Here is a 6,016-nt window from a genome sequence, read left to right on the forward strand (position 1 = left end):
CTGCCTTAGAAACAAACAGAGAAAAACTACTTTCATTTTTCCTTTATGAATTATAGATAGAGAGGAATAGAAACACCAACCTCTGTCTTGCGCTAATATCCTGATTTGATTCCTCTCTTCTTTGATAGTTTTCAGCTACCCGCTCTCTTGCACGCCCAGCTTCACAAAGTACCTGTAAGATCACAGTAGCATAGCACTATACAAAGACATGGATCTATAATCATAAACAATCTAGGATCAGATGTAAATTGACCATACAAATGTAGCAAGCATCAATGACAGAAGAGCATGGAGGAAAACTTGAATAGCTTTTATTGATAAACAAGAAAGAGCCAAGAAGAGATACAACTAGTTGTTCTGACCCAGCATCAACCTCTCAGCAAATAAGCCCCTCTTCACCTCATACAAAGCTTAGATCACCCAACAATTTGATGTTTGTCTCAAGAAACCAACAGCAATTCCTTACAATGTGCAAAATTCCAGCCTCTGGATCTCTGGGATGAGGGATCCATATATAGATATCTGTAATGGAGATGAGTCAGCTTATGATTTGATTAGTGTCTTCTCTCTGATAGTTCTTTCTTCCACTTGGATATTGATGATCTCTTACTCATCCTTGGTCGAATTCACGGAGGCAAGTGTCAGAGGAGAAGTTTCTGGAAGCTTCCATTGCCTCTCCACCTCGCGGAATGACACTGCCATTTGTCATTTCTCGCCCATCGCACCCCATAGAAGGGCATTTTGAAATGCAACGCACCCACACAGTGTATTTAGGTGAGATGCAATGCACTTGGCCAATGGAGCAGCTGAAATGATCCTGTTTTGACCAATTCTGAGCAGTTTTTCATGGAGAACTTATGGGAGAAGCTGTAATCTGTTGACCTTTTTCCTTTAGAGGTTAGAACATCACTTTTAGGGACGTAGGAGCCCTTGGTTTATGCACATTTCATGCTTGGGGTTGTAGTTCCCAAAAATGTCTATAACAATTGCCCCCTAAAGCATGAGGTCGTTAATCTTTTGATGTCGGGTGAAATGCTTTATTATGAGGATCCGAAGTTCTTTCAAGCTGGGAGGAGACCTATAATAAGATACAATACAATACATTATCTTCATAATATTTTCATGATCTAGCTGAGGCGGGCATTCCCATGCTCAGCTCTATAAATTCATTTTCATGTACATAGGACACACAATCGTCCCAGTGTAGACTGATGATTCTGATAGAGCCATCATCCTTTTGATTGGATGATTATCTGTGCAGCAATGATGTACATTTGATGTCTTTATTTCCCTGAATATATATCGCAGCACGGATGGATGAAACTAGATCCGGGGTATTCAATCTCTTTCGATCTTCATTCGAAGTACAAGTCAATCCATGTGAAAGTTGTTCTGGAGTCGAACATGGAAAGACATCACCTGATTACCAGCCAATGATGTAAGCTGTTAACAGGCGCGAGAGGAATCACCGATAATGATAATGACCCTCAAGGTACTGCAGTACAATTCACGTGGTGTGAATAAAGGACTTGGCGTCGAACACCATGCAAAATCTTTCGATCGAAGGCCATTGATGTAAACCTGTCGCCGGAAGTGAGAAACTTGCCATTGAGGCATGCAAGCTTCAAAGTACTGAATGGGGTGTTCCTAGATCAGCTTCTTGGATAATGAGCTGATGTCCACAAGAAGCGATCTGTCACAGGAGGGCCTTAATGAATCCCACATCAATGACATGGAATGGAGCAAATGACTTTAATGGAGGTGAAAACGATCTGGTGATATAAGGTTCAGGGTGGCGGTCATGAAAGAATGGAGTATAAATGTATGGTAGTGGGTGAGACACAGGTGAATTCTCTGAATGACTTCTCTTGAACATATCGGCGACACTGATGTGATGGATTGGTAGCATTAACCCCAAATTTGGATGGTATGATGGGACCATGGTGATGTGACCGGTGAATGAAACAACCCAACCCGACTCGGACACGGAGTGGAAGTGTCATGTTCAAGAGCGACTTGCTACCAACAAAGTTTCTTCAAGTTTTCTTCCCAATTTTCCCCAGTCATTGCTGACCAGTACCTCTTTATTTTTGTCAAGCTTGAGGAGGATAACATATGCTTGTTCTATAATTTGCCCTTCGGGCAAACCCATCCCTATGTTTTAATGAGCCTAGCGACAGTGAAACTCGTTCTCGTCTATAGACAAGTTTGTCGCCATTACACTTTTAACGAGTTTAACGACAAAGATAACTCAGTCCTTTTCAATTTTAGAGAGTCTGAAAAGGAACGTAAAGGTAGCTCCAAATTTCCTTTTTCGTCATCTAATCCCTTAAGTCCGAAAAAGTATAAAACAATACAGAAGGGATGAATTTTCGATACTTTTAACGGGCCGAACAAAACAAGCGCTCGATCTTTTTGTGTAATAATCTGTCAGGTACAAAAAGATTAAAATTTAGAGGAGAGATAGCACTTCCGGTCCCTTTAACGAGCTGGAGAGGTCAATGGCTCGGCAATCTTTTCATATTTTACGAGTCAATTGAAAAGAGCTTAAAGGAGACTCGTATTTTGAGGAACGAGTGATAAAATGGATAGCAACTGATTCCAGGTAAGGTTTGGAATTTTCCAATCACGGCAGTGTTACAAGGATGGCTAGTGAAATCACTCTTCGCAGCTATTCATCAAAATGGGTAAACAATCAAATGGAGGTGAATGATCGGCCAATGCAAAAGTGGAGGTGACGGTGCAAACACAACCAAGGCTTTAATGGCTGAAGTACTACATTCACGATGGTTATTTACCAGGGAATAGTTCATTTTTTAATGAGCTTAAACGCGGGGGGAAACATTTGCTCATGGCTTATGTTTATTTTTTAACGAGCTTGAACTATGTGCTAAAACTGCTCGATTAATCCAGTTGTGTGATAAGAATGTCTCATATAAAAACCTGCAACTTTTAGATTTTTGCCCCACATCCTTTCTTTATGCAAGTTAGGAAACGACCAATCCAAAAAACAGATAAATGATCACTCTTTTCTTGCACTCCAAAAGGTTTGCATGCCCCCAGGTATAAAACAGAGTTTCAAGGTTACCCCTTCTTTATTCTGTTAAAACATTTGTTTTACCGAGAGAGGCCTACCTCTTACAGGTTACCAAAGATTATTCTATTTATGGCGTAAACAAAACACTTCTTCAGTGATGTCTACCGAAATAGACAAAGGTGAGTGAAGGAGGCTACTCCACTCACATAACTTTGACAAGAGAATCTTGTTCTAGAATAACCCCCTCTTCCAATCATGGACGGGAGTATAGACTAGTCATATTTTCTCACGGAACCCTACCCTATACCTGAAGTTTTCCTGCCGAAGAAAACCAGGGTGTATGCCCCCTGGGTTTCAGTCATGTCCCCCGAATCACTCGCGCTCATCGGGTGGACAGACTGGGGATTGAGACATTTCTTGCATGAGAAGACCGTTTAGGGATGGTATATGACTATTTGCTATGCGTGATCCAGGAAATGAAAGCTGGTCTACAAGCTTGACCACTCTTCCTTCGCGTGGAAAACACATCACTCTAAAGAGTGATGAGACAATGGCTCTCATGCAATAAATATAGTCTCATCCAAGGAGTAGATTGTAATCCAGGGGTCCTTGAACTACCATCACATTCATGTGAACGGTTTTCCCTCTCAATGTTATGGGCACATTGGGAAGGATCCCTAATGGTCGACTGGTTCCTTTATCAAAACCTGTTAGATTTCTCATCTCAGGCAAAAGCGATGGCGAACCAAGCGCTTTCCAAGCAGTTGAGGAAAGGATACTCACTGAAGCCCCTTCATCTATGATGGTACCGACCATAACCATTCTATATATTTGAACAATGATTCGGAATGGTATACTAGCTGGTAAACGGGGTCTGCCTAGTTGATTCCAGTCGAACGAGACAACTAGGTTGCTTGGAGGTGGGACCGAATAGATGGCCGGGTACGACTCTGACGAACTTCCTTCCTGCGGTAAAGGAACGGGTAAATTTCCCCCATGCTCGTTGGAGTCTGTGCTTATGAAAAGAATTTGGATGGTGTCATCCTTGTTCTCTTCGGTGATTGTATCATCTGAAGATGGAACCTCTGAAGGCAAGACCGGGTCAACTGCTGCCTTGACCTTTTGACTTTCATCTGGTATGGGTTCATATGGTTTGTCTTCAATGATAGATGCTTCAGCCGACCACTTGAGCGGGCCAGTCGGATTTTCAACTAGTGACGGACTTGGCAAGAGTTTTTTATATCCAGGAGGAAGTCGTAACGGTGAAACCGGACCATCGTCCAAAACTCTTTTAGCTTCGTCTAAGAAGGGACAATGGTGGACGGCATGATTTCCTTCACACAGTTTACAAGGAAATCTATATTTTCCTTTTTGTCCTAGGGCTTCACTTTCACTAGTTCATGGTGTGTTTTCAACATGATCATCAGAGGTTGACGACACCGGGTTGTGCAAACGAGGAGACCAGTCCCTTAAGATCCGAGGGATGCAAGGACAATCTCTGTGATAGTGGTCTCCTTTGCAAATGACACATGGCGATTTAGGCCTGGTCGGTGCAGTGTGTGGATTTTAGCTAGACGACGCTCGTTTGCCCCCATTCGCTTCTGGCTCCTTCTTCTTCTTCTTCTCTTTCTTATTCTTTTCCTTCTTCTTCTCGGGTACTTGACTTTTGGATTTACCAGCCCCGTCAAGCGAAGAGGAAGGAGGAGAGGAAGAATTAGAGGAAGTAGAAGGTTGGTAGGTAACTCTGGACTCGTCTAGTTGCTGATTCGATTGTTCAGGAATTGTGGTGTTCTGAACGACAGAGGTTGAGAAGATCCATACAGGAAAACCAATTGTCAGTCCTAGAAGCGACAATGTGGCCATATGGGGTGCACCAACATCTCCCTAAGAGGAGAAGGGACTAGGATTTCCTCCAAGGGGAATTCCTTGGTTGGTGGATTCCATTTTCTCAACCCCAGATCAACATAGGAAAGGGTAATGAATATTCCGTTTAAAATAAATTTTAGACGCTTTGACACAACTTGTTTTTTCAATTTTTAAGAGTCGACAAAAAATAAAAGATGACTCTAGTCTCCTTCGATTTTTAATGAGCCTGAAGTGACAAGTGCTTAGATGGATCTTTTCTGTTAAGGAGTCTAAAAAGGAATGAAATGGACTGCTCTAGAAATCTAGGTGGAGGGATTACCAAACCAATCGCAAAACTGCAGAATATTTTTTACGGTACGGCAGTCAATCTTCACGAATGTTGTGTTCAGTGCATTGCGATCGATAGGGCGGCAGACACGGCTTCCTATGGATAAAGGATTAAGCCTATTTGGGTCTCCCAAAATATACTCGACGGTACGTGGGAGCACAAGTCCGTACTGGCACTTATCGTCTCAAAGTGGAGGAATCACCCAACCATCAGTGAGAACAACAGTTACCAGGCTTTACGACGCCGAAATACGTCTCTAGCCTAGACTTCTAAATGTTGTGCGTTAAGTTCCGAAGCGTTGTTAGATTCATTGAATTTATTTTAAGTTGATCTTGTTTATGAAGTTTTCCTTTCAGGTTCACCGCGAGATGTAGATGTAATTCCTAAAATGCAATCTAAGATGATAAACAAACTTTTTATCTTCTTTGTGCAATGAAAATCCTAGCTACTAAGGAAAAGAAAGACAGAATCTTTTCACAAAGAGCAAAGAGCACACTCTAAATTCACTTTCATAAATCAAGCCAATCAGACTGTCTATATGCAAATGCACATGCATGTATTTGTTTTTTGACTTTCTTAGTATATGAATGCTAAAAAGAAAGTTGATGTAGAAATCTGAATTTCCTTTCAAGCGACAAATATCAACAAGTTTCTTTTCGAAATAAAAAATGGAGATGATCACAACACCTTACGATTTTGAAATGAATACTTGTTCTTGACACTAGAAAATTCCAAATTCATAGCAAAAGAAATAGTAGCAGGATAATCGACCATCAACAGCAATC

This window comes from Pinus tabuliformis, chromosome 3_1, assembly GCF_031772625.1.
Source record: "Pinus tabuliformis cultivar Carrire ecotype Pingquan chromosome 3_1, CPIR1, whole genome shotgun sequence".
Taxonomy (NCBI): domain Eukaryota; kingdom Viridiplantae; phylum Streptophyta; class Pinopsida; order Pinales; family Pinaceae; genus Pinus; species Pinus tabuliformis.